The 14,543-nt window shown below is 43.5% G+C and overlaps 1 protein-coding gene across 1 annotated transcript in view; it reads right to left on the reverse strand.

Annotated features, from left to right (window-relative positions):
* Positions 1–14,543, reverse strand: part of SLC25A45 (solute carrier family 25 member 45) — a 58,607-nt gene that overhangs the window by 29,073 nt on the left and 14,991 nt on the right. The gene's annotated exons all lie outside the window — the stretch shown is intronic.

Here is a 14,543-nt window from a genome sequence, read left to right on the forward strand (position 1 = left end):
AGGAAAGACATCTGGTGCCAGGCCCTGGGTAATGTACAATACCAGCGAGGTGAGAGTCTCCCCAGTGTAGAGCAGCGATTGCAGAAGCAAGTGGCCCTGCAGATGCCCTTCCTGGGAGAGCAGCCCCTGGAGGAATGGGTGAAGGAACTAGAGCACCGGGTATGGCAGGAGCTATGTTTGGAGGAGGCCTACCTCGCGCTCTGGTGGTATATGGCACCGTATATACCCTGGACAGCTGAGCATGACAAGCCAGAGGGAGAGGAGTTTTATGGTCCTGGCTTATGGTAGTCCTTTGCAGAGCCTGACTTCGGGAGCCCTGCACAGTCCAGGCTTCAGAACATCTTCTACGAGAGGGAGGCTAGGCAGGATTGGGATGACCCCCACGAGGTAGAGAAAGACCTGGGTCACATAGCAACCCTGGAGTGGGAACTGGAGCAGGACTACAGAGATCTCTTCCACTCCATTGAGAGGGCTCAGCGAGAGAGCCAGAGTGTCAGACCCAGGTCCAGAGCCCTTCAGCTGGGAGGATATTGTGGAGGTTTACTGGGAAGAACCGACTGAAGTATCCCCTGCTTCAGTCCCAGCTACACAGGTAGGGGACCTCATAGACTGGTTCTGGGGGGAACCCCATATGGCAGGTGGAGATGGGACCGATGTCTCTCCACCGGCCCTACAGAGATGCTGGGCAGTCGGCCCAGATCCCCAACGGCAGCCGGAGTTTCAGGGAGTAGGGACAGTTGGTCCTGCTCCCCAGCGGCAGTGTACTTTGAAGGGAGAGGAGACAACCGGTCTCTCTCCCCAACCACAGGGGGACAGCACCCCTAACTCCAATGATGCAGGTGGGACCGCAGTCTCTGCACAAGGCCTACCGGGATGCTGGACGACCTGGTACAGAGTTTCCACCGACCCCGCAGGAATGCCAGGAGGAGGAGGTAAGCGATCCCTCCTCTCCACAGCTGATCTGCGGCAGAACACAGTTGGCCTCTGCCCTCCCCTATCCCCTTCTCCAGAGCTGGACATCCCACAGGCTACCCCAGTGGAAGAGCTGGCATCTGGGCAGAGCGCAGTTGGCCTCTGCCCTCCTCTATCCTCTTCTCCAGAGCCAGACTTCCCACAGGCTACCCCAGCGGAAGAGCCGGCACTTAAAATCTGGTCCGGTATTTGACCTCACCTGGCTGTAAGTCAGCCTAGCAGCACATGCTGGGAGGAAAATACCTGTTTTCCCAGACAAAACCTCTCACTGTGTCACATACCCCCTCTTTGTTCAACACTGAGGGGGTTACCACACATCAGACAATGTACCCGGGACAGGGCATCCGCGTTTTCCTGTAACTGGCCTGCCCTGTGTTCCACCGAAAACTTAGTTTTGTAGGGAGAGAAACCATCGGGTGACCCGGGAATTTCTGTCCTTGGCCTGGCTCATCCACTTTAGAGGGGAGTGGTCAGTCACCAGGCGGAAATTTCTCCCCAATAAATAATAGCGGAGAGATTCTAGTGCCCACTTGATAGCCAGGCACTCTCTTTCCACTATACTATACCGGGTCTTGGCTGGGGTGAGCTTATGGCTGAGGAAGACAATGGGATGCTCCTCCCCGTTGACTTCCTGAGACAGTATAGCACCGAGAACTACATCGGAGGCATCGGTCTGTACTATAAACTCCCTTTTGAAGTCGGGTGTCACCAAAACCGGGGACCCGCACAGGGCCTGACTTCAAAGCTGAGAAAGCCTCTTCCGCCCGATCATCCCAGCGAACAATCATTGACTTGTGTCCCTTCAAGAGTCCTGTCAAGGGCGCGGCTAGAGTAGCAAAGTGGGGAACAAACCTCATGTAATAGCCCACCATTCCCAGGAATTACTTTATTTGCCTAGTGATGATAGGCCAGGGCCAATTCCGTATCACCTCTATTTTGTTTGATGACTCTGCGCCCAATGACATACCCCAGGTACTTAGCCTCTTCTAACCCTATCACACAATATTTTGGGTTAGCGGTTAGGCCAGCTTTCTGAAGGGAGTCCACTACAGTCTACACTTTGGGTAGGTGACTTTCCCAGTTGGTACTGTGGATAACAATATCATCTGGGTAAGCTGAAGTGTATCAACAATGTGGAAGAAGCACAATGTCCATTAGTCGCTGAAAGGTGAGACTTTATATTGCAGACCAAAGGGTGAGACCTTATATTGAAGACCAAAGGGTAAGACCTTATATAGATACAGCCCCTCAGGGTGTGATGAAGGCAGTTTTCCTCTTTGCCAGCCTCCGTTAAGGGCACCTGCCATTACCCTTTCGTGAGGTCCAAAACAGAAAAATACCAGGCTTGTCCTAACCTCTCGATGAGCTCATCCACCCAGAGCATGGGATACGCATCGAATTTGGAAACCTCGTTAAGTTTTCGAAAGTCGTTACAAAACCGCAACCAGGGCCGTTTCTTTGACTGGGCAGGCCAGGTGGCCGCCCGGGGCACTGTCAGAAGTGGGGCGCCGGCAGGGCGCAGCAGGAGATGAGCGCTGCGCTTCCATTGTGGAAGGGCTCACTCATCTCCATAGTCATCTGTAAAGACAGCGATACAAATGTCTGTGCTGCGGCAGGGGAGGGAGAGGTGTGTCCCCTCTCTGTTCCTCTGATAGGCTGCCGACCTAGTGATGGCAGCCTATCAGAGGCCGGTGCCGGCGGCGCGATGACGTAATTGCGCCGCCTGAGCCAGCGAGGGACAGAGGCACATAAGGGGGACTACTGGCACATAAGGGGGGCTACTGGCACATGATAGGGGGCTACTGGCACATGATAGGGGCTACTGGCACATGATAGGGGACTACTGGCACATGATCGGGGACTACTGGCACATGATCGGGGACTACTGGCACATGATCGGGGACTACTGGCACATGATCGGGGACTACTGGCACATGATCGGGGACTACTGGCACATGATCGGGGACTACTGGCACATGATCGGGGACTACTGGCACATGATCGGGGACTACTGGCACATGATAGGGGACTACTGGCACATGAAGGGGGACTACTGGCACATAAGGGATGCTGCTGGCACATAAGGGATGCTGCTGGCACATAAGGGATGCTGCTGGCACATGATAGGAGGCTACTGGCACATGATAGGGGACTACTGGCACATAAGGGGGACTACTGGCACATAAGGGGGGCTGCTGGCACATAAGGGATGCTGCTGGCACATAAGGGGGGCTGCTGGCACATGATAGGAGGCTACTGGCACATAATGGGGGCTAGTGGCACATAAGGGGGACTGCTGGCTCATAAGGGGGGCTACTGGCACATGATTGGGGGCATCTATGGGGGCTCTTGTTACTGGCACATGATTGGGGGCATGTATGGGGGCACATCTTACTGGCACATGATTAGGGGGCATCTATAGGAGCACATCTTACTGGCACATTATTGGGTGGCACTATAGGGGCATCTACTGAGGCTAAAAAGAAGGGGTATTTTATTCGGGGGGACTCGTTATAGGGGCATTTTATACTGGGACACATTATGGTGGGTACTATGGGGAAGGGGGGAGAGGAGCACTATGGGGTCATCTACGGGGGCACTGAGAAGGGATATTTTATATTGGCACATTATGGGAAAATTTGTTCAACTGGGGGCATTACAAGGGGGTATGTTTTGCACATTATAAGGAGAATTATTTCTACTGGGGGGACATTATGGTGGGCTTTATTACTCCCCCATGGTATGACCCCCTAGTAGCAGCACCAGCCTCTCCCTGCTCTGCTATCCCTCTGCCCCTTCTCCAAATCCTTATTATGAAATCTTTCTCATTAGGATAAAGCACAACATCAGCTCCACCGAGCCTTCGGCCAAATTGTTGAAGTGGCGTCCGAGATCCCCAAGGGCCAAGCCAAGTAATTGTAAGTTTTCATGTGGAGTATGTTTATGTTATGCACATATAGCCTACACTGTGCCACACAATATACAGTATACCTCTACACTGTGTAGGGGTTATACTGTTTATTGTACAGCATGGCACATTGGTTATATTGTCCGGCATGGTGTAACCTCCATACAATTTATGTACAGTATACAGTAATCCGCCTTGCCATCTATGCTTTGAATCTGGTTTTATATGTTACTTGGTTTTTGTACATTTACTTGCGTGTGCTAGTTGAGACCTGCTGTGTACCCGGTATGGTTTTAATCAGACTTTTACCTGAGGCTCAGTGACAATGTTATGCTGGATTATGGAACTGCGTACAGGGAAGTCTGAGAACACATCCGTGTTACGAATAATGAACTCCCTGGCCTCCTGAGTCTGTTTAGAGGAGAGGCTGTCAGCAATTTTTACTGTGGCAGCCGCCTCTCTTGCATCAGACAGAGGGGCCAGTACCTCTTCTCCTAGAAAACCCAGCAGCGGGCTGTCTTCTGTACAGGTTTCCCTATCTTTCCACAGTTTGAGTAAATTCACATGGTAAACCTGCTCCGGCTTTCATCACCCTAGCTGGTGTACCTTGTAGTTTACATCTCCAATTTCTGCTGTGTCATTGAGCTTACCTCACATCAATATAATGAATCTTAAAGGCATATTATCTTTTCTGCTTCTGTGAACACAATATATATAACAGTTATATGACATCCAAACATGAAGTCACTGTAAATAACTCTGCTTTTGTCTTTAACACACACGCATAGGAACTGTATTAAGGTTATTGGCAGGTCTAGCTGTATAAACACACAAGCTATATTAGCAACCTAGGACAGGTTTTTGGCCAGCTACATCCGTCCCCCATTGACTTTCAATGGAGTTTATAACGGATCCTTCTTGGCAATGTTAAAGCTAATACAATCGGATCTGATCATAACAGATGCAGATGGTTGTATTATCAGTAGCGGAAGCGTTTTTGCTGAACCCTACCGGATCCAGTAAAAACACTAGTGTGAAAGTAGCCTTAGGGATGAGCAAATCGACTTTGGATGAAACATCTAAAGTCGATTCGCATAAAACTTTGTTCCAATACTGTATGGAGCAGGAGCTTTGTACAGTATTAAAATGTATTGGCTCCAATGAGCAGAAGTTATTGCTTCGCAAAGTCTAGCGAGACTTCACATAATAACTTCATAAAAAAATTTGTACTGTAAAAAAACATTTCCCAAACTCGGGTTCAGTTCCAAGGTACCACTTGGAACCAAACCTGAGTTCGGGAAATGTTTTTTTACAGTAGAAATTGATTTATGAAGTTATTATGTGAAGTCTCGCGAGACTTAGCGAAGTAATAACTTTGGCTCATAGGAGCCAAAATATTCTAATAGCGCTCGCTCCGTACAGTATTTAAAAGAAGTATTATGCGAATCGACTTTGGATGTTTTATCTGAAGTCAATTCGCTCATGCCTAATAAGGATCTTCAAGCGCGTTCCGTCATGCATATTATCACTGTCTCGAATATTGCGGAGCCTATCTCTCTAGATTCTCATTTTTTCTGTTGCCAATCAATACAAGATATTATACCAATATAAATCTGCATAATCTCCTTATTCTCCCTTGGATCTATCATTTGTAGGACTATGGCCTCATTCACATGGCCATAGCCATTTTTGCGGTCTGTAAACTGAAGGTCTGCAAGACACAGATGCTGGCATTGTGTGTTCCACATTTTGTGGAAAGGAACGTCCTGCCCTCTGTAGAACAGTTTTATCCTTGTCTGCAAAATAGACAAGAACGTTCTATTTTTTTGAGGGGCTGCGGAACGGACATACGGATGTGGACAGCACACGGTGTGCTGTCCACATAGTTTGCAGCCTCATTGAAATGAATGGATCTGCATCCAATCCTCAAAAAATGTGTGCAGGAGCCCTAAGGGTAGTGTCTCTAGTCGTCATAAGGACGCATCTCCAGGTCTTTATGCTTGCACACAGAACACTTAAGCCTCATTCACATGTCAGTGTTTTGGTCAGTGATTTCCATCAGTGATTGTGAGCCAAAGCCAGGATTGGAGCCTCCACAGACATAGGGCTCATGCACATGACCGTATGCCCTGTAGGAAGGCGCAAGGGTCTATCATTGACGGAACGTACGTGTCACCGAGGTTCCTGGCCTCGGTGGGATAAAAAACTGTCATTTTGTGTGTCAGCAGCAACTAGTGGTCGCTGACACTGTTTTACTTAGTGTGGCTGTAAAGCCGATCCGGGCCGATTCTTATTGGGAGCAGCCAAAGAGCAGGGTGGGTGGCTGTTCCCCACGTCCAGGCCAGGGTTTCGGCTGGGGTTTAAAAACCCAGCCTGCAGCTCAGCTGAGTGTGGTATAATCCTCCAAGTGATAGTGGAGATGTGGAAGCTCTGTGTTTTTGGGAGCTAAGGAGATCCCCCATACTACAAGGCTGAGAGCTGCATGAGAGCCGCCTGCTGGGAGTCAGGCGCCCTAAAGCCTGCTGTGGTCTGCCAGGTGATTTATGATATTTTGGGAACTCTTGCTGTGTGAACTAACACCAGGACCCTGTAAAGCATTGTTTTCCTTTTCTGCCTTCTCTGTGTGAATAAACACTGGACTTTTGTTTCAACCTTGGTCTTGCCTCTGTATTGCGTCCGCTTACTCTGCCTACCAGAGCAAGTCCCTACAATCGGTGGCATGGAGCGGGCAAGCGCAGTGAGGCTGGCGTGATCGCCGAAATATTTTTGGTTTGCACACAGGTGTATGCCGTTTATTAAACCTGCTAGATTTAAACCTGTGTCATAGCTTGCTGCTTTTCCAAGACTGCTTTACCAAGAGCTGATCTACAAGAGCATTGGAGATATTCAGGAGACTAACAGTCTAACTCAGAGTTTTTCCACTGTAGCAGAGCTTCAGTGGTGTTTCTGGTGAATACTCAGACACTGTTACAAGAGAGGTAAGGAATTTGCTAGACACGGTATCTCATTGTCTGATTGCAAATGAGCATAGGCGAGTAAGGTGTTAATTTGCTGTTGGGGGAGGAGCCTTTGTGGGAGTGTGTGTATATATATATATATCCACACAGTATTAGCTTGCTAATTATAGCTTGCTGCTTTTCCAAGAGCTGATCTACAAGAGCATTGGAGATACTCAGGAGGTAATCTGGAGGTGGATACAATCTAAACAAGTAAGATTTGTTTGTTTAAAATCTTTCCCCTCTTTACAATGGCAGACCTGGTTCTGTGCAGGAATTGTTGTGCTTTTATTTCAGGTTCCACTCTTCAGAGATTTGGATACTGTCTGATCTGTAGACAGCTCTCCATAATGCAGCAGGAAATTACCTTTTTGAAATATGAGATTTTTAAATTAACCACTAAACAAACTCAGGCTGAGAACATTGCAATGCCACTGCCACAGAGGCCCCCTAGAAATGGAAGATGGGTTACTGTAGGTTCTGGTAGACTGAGAGTTGTGGATAGAAGGCATGTCCCACAGTCTGTGGCTCTCCATAATTCATTTGCAGCACTTTCAGAGTGCAAGAGCAACATGGAGGATGGCTAAAGCACAGTGGGTGAGAAACAATCATCTCCCATGCCTAAAGTATGTAAGACTACAGCCAAAGACAAAAAGGGAGAAGGTGAGGATTGATAGTAAGCAGCTGTTGGTGGGCGATTCCATCATAAGAGGTGTGAAGTTTGAGGAGAATGGTGTTGTGAGATGTTTCCCTGGTGCTACCGCTAGCAGGGATAGACGACGGATCCTTAATATTGTTAGGCAAGCAAAGCAGGAAAGGGAAGTGGATGTTATTCTCCATCTTGGGACAAACGATCTGGCTTGCAATGAGGTTTCAAAGGTGAAAGAAGCTTTTCACACACTTGGAAAGGATATAAGGGAGGTTGCATCAACTGTTTCATTCTCTGCAGTTTTTCCTGTGCAGAATCTTCAGCATGACAGGAAGATGCGCATTAAGGAATTCAATGTATGGCTTGGTGAATTGTGTCTGAACCAAGGGTTTGGCTTTGTGTCTCATGTTAGCTCTTGTTGGAATGGAAAAGAACTGTACAAGAAACACGGTCTGCATCTTTCTCTCAAGGGAACGAATGTCCTCGGTGAACAGTTCCAAGTATTTGCTAAGAAGCATTTGAACTAGGAAAGGGGGGCAAAAGAGGGGGTATAATCCAGCAGTCCGACTGCCCCCCGGAACAATGCCAGAAGAGGCCAGTAGCACAAAGGTTAATAAATGACAAGCTCAGAGTCTTGTCTACAAATGCTCGCAGTCTAGGGAATAAGATCAATGAACTTGAGGATATAATGGCATCTGAGAATATAGATGTAGTGGCTGTTACTGAGACGTGGTTCAAGGGGAGTAATGACTGGGATATATCAATACCGGGGTTCTCTCTATACAGGAAAGACAGAGAAGCGAAGACGGGGGGAGAGGTGGCCCTGTATGTGAAAGATAGCATAAAATCTAATTTGATACAAGTTAGCGAGAACAATTTAGAGTCAGTTTGGGTTACCTTGCAGCTTGATAATCATAAGGTAACTCGTGTAGGTGTGATATATAGACCACCTAGCCAAGTCAAAGAATTCGATGATCTACTAGTTGAGGAAATAGCTAAAATGACATTGAAGGGGGAAGTTATCATTATGGGAGACTTCAATCTTCCAGATGTAAACTGGAAAACCAAAATAGCTAGCACTGCCAGAAGTACAGATATTCTAAATTCCCTACTGGGATTATCTCTACAGCAAGTAGTGGAGGAGCCAACCTGGAAGGAGGCCATTTTAGATTTAGTATTCACAAATGGGAATTTGGTATCTGATATTACTGTAGGGGAAAGCTTGGGATCTAGTGATCACCAGTCAGTGTGGTTTACTATAAGTACAGTGACTGAGTCACACCACACAAAAGTTTTAGATTTTAGAAAAACTGACTTTTCTAAAATTAGATTAGTGGTATACGAAACCCTATCAGACTGGAACAGTTTCATTGGAGTCCAGGAGAAATGGGACTACTTAAAAGTGGCACTATTGAAGGCAACAGAAAATTGCATTAGGCTTGTCAGTAAAAGCAAAAAAAGGAAGAGACCACTGTGGTACTCAGCAGAAGTGGCCAAAATCATTAAAAACAAAAAGATAGCATTTAGGAATTATAAAAAAAACCAAAAAACGTGGATGACAGAGAAATTTATAAGATTAGGCAGAGAGAGGCCAAACAAGGTATAAGAGCTTCTAAAGCACAGGCAGAAGAGAAATTAGCTCAGTCAGGGAAAAAAGGCGATAAGGAATTCTTCAGATACATAAGTGAAAAAAGGAAACTAAAACAAGGAATTACCAAATTAAAAACAAAAGAAGGAAGGTATATGGAAGAGGATAAAGAACTAGCTGACTGCCTCAATAAATACTTATGTTCAGTTTTTACAAAGGAAAATGAAGGAGAAGGACCTCAGTTAGGAAAGAAGACAAATTAATCTTTTGATGCATGTGTCTTTACAGAGGAAGAGGTTCTAAGTCAACTGTCTAAAATTAATACAAATAAGTCACAGGGGCCTGATGTTATACACCCAAAGCTATTAAAAGAGCTCAGCGGTGAACTAGCAAAACCATTAACAGATTTATTTAACCAATCACTGGCAACAGGAGTCGTCCTAGAAGATTGGAAATTAGCAAATGTTGTGCCCATTCACAAGAAAGGTAGTAGGGAGGAATCGGGCAACTATAGGCCGGTAAGCCTGACATCAATAGTGGGGAAATTAGTGGAAACCATACTGGGATTTCTTGCCTTATAAATGGGGTTGGGACCATCAGTTGCGTTGTGAGGAAGTCAGGTGGATACACAGCTGATAGTCCTACTGAATAGACTGTTAGAATTTGTATTATGGCAAGAAAAAAGCAGCTAAGTAAAGAAAAACGAGTGGCTATCATTACTTTAAGAAATAAAGGTCAGTCAGTCTGAAAAATTGGGAAAGTTTTGAAAGTGTCCCCAAGTGCAGTCACAAAAAACATCAAGCGCTACAAAGAAACTGGCTCACATGCGGACCGCCCCTAGGAAAGGAAGACCAAGAGTCACCTCTGCTGCGGAGGATAAGTTCATCCGAGTCACCAGCCTCAGAAATCGCAGGTTAACAGCAGCTCAGATTAGAAACCAGGTCAATGCCACACAGAGTTCTAGCAGCAGACACATCTCTAGAACAACTGTTAAGAGGAGACTGTGTAAATCAGGCCTTCATGGTAGAATATCTGCTAGGAAACCACTGCTAAGGACAGGCAACAAGCAGAATAGACTTGTTTGGGCTAAAGAACACAAGGAATAGACATTAGACCAGTGGAAATCTGTGCTTTGGTCTGATGAGTCCAAATTTGAGATCATTGGTTCCAACCACCGTGTCTTTGTGCAACGCAGAAAAGGTGAACGGATGGACTCTACATGCCTGGTTCCCACCGTGAAGCATGGAGGAGGAGGTGTGATGGCGTGGGGGTGCTTTGCTGGTGACACTGTTGGAGATTTATTCAAAATTGAAGGCATACTGAACCAGCATGGCTACCACAGCATCTTGCAGCGGCATGCTATTCCATCCGGTTTGCGTTTAGTTGGACCATCATTTTTTTCCCCAACAGGATAATGACCCCAAACACACCTCCAGGCTGTGTAAGGGTTATTTGACCATAAAGGAGAGTGATGGGGTGCTGCGCCAGATGACCTGGCCTCCACAGTCACCGGACCTGAACCCAATCGAGATGGTTTGGGGTGAGCTGGACCGCAGAGTGAAGGCAAAAGGGCCAACAAGTGCTAAGCATCTCTGGGAACTCCTTCAAGACTGTTGGAAGACTATTTCAGGTGACTACCTCTTGAAGCTCATCAAGAGAATGCCAAGAGTGTGCAAAGCAGTAATCAAAGCAAAAGGTGGCTACTTCGAAGAACCTAGAATGACATATTTTCAGTTGTTTCACACTTTCTTTGTTATGTATATAATTCCACATGTGTTAATTAATAGTTTTGATGCCTTCAGTGTGAATCTGCATTTTTCATAGTCATGAAAATAAAGAAAACTCTTTGAGAAGGTGTGTCCAAACTTTTGGTCTGTACTGTATAAAAAAACTTTCACACACATATAGAAAATATAAGATATATATCTAAAAATTCAGCATAATCCATATAAAAAAAATCCACCAAAAAAATAAATAAAAAAATAATAATATTTAAAAATCATCAAAATTAAACGCAAACATGCAGGGTCGCCATCATGTACTTTAGCATAATGTCTAGAGACACTGTGCGTGAGTACTCTCCTCGTAATATTTGAGCGGTGCTCATTCATTCTTTCACGCAGGGATTGTGTGGTACAGCCCACGTAAAAAAGTGAACAGGAACATTGGAGGAGATAAATTATTACATTTTAAATATTAAATTTTATCGTAGATTTATAGACAATATTATTTTTATTTGGCAGGGGCATAGCATGGAACTATGTAATTTTATTGAGAAACTGAATTCAAATGATTGGAATTTATCCTTTACTTTGGAATACAGTACCACATCGGTTATTTTCCTAGATCTTAAACTTACTATAGAAAGTAATACAATTATTACGCAAATTCACTTCAAGACGGTCGATGCAAACAGTTATCTAGAGTATAAGAATTGTCATCACTCAAAGTGGATTAGAAACATCCCTTTTAGTCAACTAAAAAGGATTAGGAGAAATTGTTCCGATGACCATACCGTGAAGACTCAAATAGGGTTCCTTAAGAAGAGATTCAGGGATAAAGGTTACCTCAAAAAACTACTAGAAGATTCCATCAAAAGAATCTCAAAAACATCCCAACAAGAAAGTCTACAACCGACGGTAGATGATTAATCATCTGGAACAAAAGACCCTGGTTCAATGCGCCGTCTAAGTCTGGTTACTAGATATAGTTCTCAACACAACCTTATCCGAGAAATTCTAAGAAAAAAATGGTCCATACCACTAAAGGATCCCCTTTTGAATAAAGGCATCACCTCTACACCCATTCTTATGTTCCGCAGAGCAAAAACATTGAAAAATCTATTGGCCCCCTCCTGTCCTAAATTGGATCACTCCTCAAACATGGAGAAAATAATAAAGGGTACTCCGGGTATATTTAAGTGTAAAAGTAGTAGGTGTAAGTGTTGCCTTATGATAACATATGGTATTAGGAGCATCAAAAATCCCTCGAATGGCGAAATATTTACGTTTAAACAAATGGATTGTAGTACGATGAATGTGATTTATCTCCTCCAATGTTCCTTTTCACTTTTTTACGTGGGCTGTACCACACAATCCCTGCGTGAAAGAATGAATGAGCACCGCTCAAATTTTACGAGGAGAGTACTCATGCACAGTGTCTCTAGACATTATGCTAAAATACATGATGGCGACCCTGCATGTTTACGTGTGACACTAATCGAACAGGTCACACACTGTTTCCAGGTACTGTGCAAGAAAGAAATGTACTGGATATTTCATCTGAACACCTTAACACCCTTTGGTCTCAATGAGTCCCTGGAATATGTTAATTTTTAATGATTTTTAAATATTATAAATTTTTTATTTTATTTTTATTTATTTTTGTGTGGATTTTTTTATATGGATTATGCTGAATTTTTAGATATACATCTTATATTTTCTATATGTGTATGAAAGTTTTTTATATATATATGTAGAAGATTTTTGGTTATTTCTACATCCCATTAATACCTTACCAGTTCATTGAGCCCCATTCTTTTTAATTTTATATTATTTATTATCATATATTATATTTTACTTCTTCCCCCTCTAGAGTATTATATGGACAGGTTTAAAAATACATATATACATTCTTTTCCAATATAGATATTTGATGTTAGAATCAGTCCTTGTCCCGGGATTGAGCCTTTGGGTTACAGGTTTTGTGGTTTTTTTTCTATACTTCTATACATATTTAGAAGGTATTTGGCTATTTTTTAAATGCATCTCAACATTTCACTAGTTCATTGAGCCTCATTCTTTTTATTTTTATTAAAATTTTTATTAAATATATGATCTATTATTAGTTCATTGAGCTCCATTTTTTCTATTTTTATCTTTATTAAATATATTTATTATTTAATATTCTGTTTATTCCACTTCTTCCCCCTCTAGAATATTATATGGTTAGGTTACATATACATATATACATTCTTGTCCTATATAGATATTTGATGTTAGAATCCGTCCTTGCAGTCCTGGGATTGAGCCCTGTAGTGGATATCCTGGACATCAGCGATGCTATCCTGGGCGGGGTCCGCGGTGTGTTCCACAGTGGAACGCATGACAGCGCCGCGATCCCCGCCGGTGTAGCATTATACTACCCTACCTCGTGAGATTTCCCTACCTCCTGACTTCCTGTCGCACTGTTAATGACGTGAAGAGGTGTTCCTGAGTTTTGACGATCTGCGCATGCGCAAACCGACAGTTTATGGAAAATCTCAGCGGAGTTCAGCTTTACACCGGGACACTGCGCATGTGCAGGAGAGCCTCAGTAGGGAAATATTACGGCCCAGTGCACAAGCTGTCGGGTTGTAATAATTCAATTAAGAAGTATTAATTATGGTCATAAAAATAATTAACCATAAAAAAATAAAATTTATAAATTCTTAAAATCATGACCTGGTGAATTGTAGACAACCTAATTGATACAATTCACATCTGAGTCCGACTATTTCCTCAGATAAGTTGACGTGAGATAACGTTAATGATAAACATGTAGTTCTGCATTTTACAATAATACACAGGTTTTATAAAAATATGCAGATTTATTGGTTACAAGGTTATAAACATATATAAGTAAATAAACACAATGATACATGCAAATGAATATATATAGCGTTAATATACAGCATTACAAGCTTAACAATACATGTGAGTGGAAATAACTTGTCACATTATAACCAAGCTATTAGGTTAGGATATCAAAGTAGGAACATAAGTTATATATATTACTTCTGTTCAGAGAAAACCTCATGATATCAGGATGGGCATGTCTAATCCTAGACATCAACATGGAATGCTAAATACATGCCACCCCCCTCTAACCAACTACACATAACATGACTTCAGGCATGGGCAAATCCAATCAAGGATATAACTTAGAATAGATAACTGTATCCTTCCGCCCCATCCTGGACTATTTTCACACATATAACTTTGGTAAGACTATTAAGACAAATAACAGGGATCTAGGATCTTTCCTAGACCATATCTTAAATGGGAAGGACTTGGAATAAGTCTTTCCTGTGGGAATCCATCAATTAGCTTGGCGAAGAATGTTCTATCAAAATATATATATATGCAATTATTTAATGCTTTGCTAAATTATGAGTCATAATACTTCTGCAGGTAGAATGAAGCCTCACAATATCCTAAGACTACATCTCAATATGGAGATGATCAATTAATTTAATTATTTATTTATTCGCCAATCTAGATGGTATAATTTCACCCACACTATCAAATTAGTCTTAATAAAATGAAATATCATTTTCTGTGTCTCTTACCAAGTCCTAGTAGAAATCTCACTTCTGCTCCTAGGAAAGCTGGGTGGTCCATCATAGCGCATCTCACCTTGGCTTTCATCTTGATATACCCCTCTAAAGAG

This window comes from Bufo gargarizans, chromosome 10 (genome assembly GCF_014858855.1).
Source record: "Bufo gargarizans isolate SCDJY-AF-19 chromosome 10, ASM1485885v1, whole genome shotgun sequence".
Classification (NCBI taxonomy): Eukaryota; Metazoa; Chordata; class Amphibia; order Anura; family Bufonidae; genus Bufo; species Bufo gargarizans.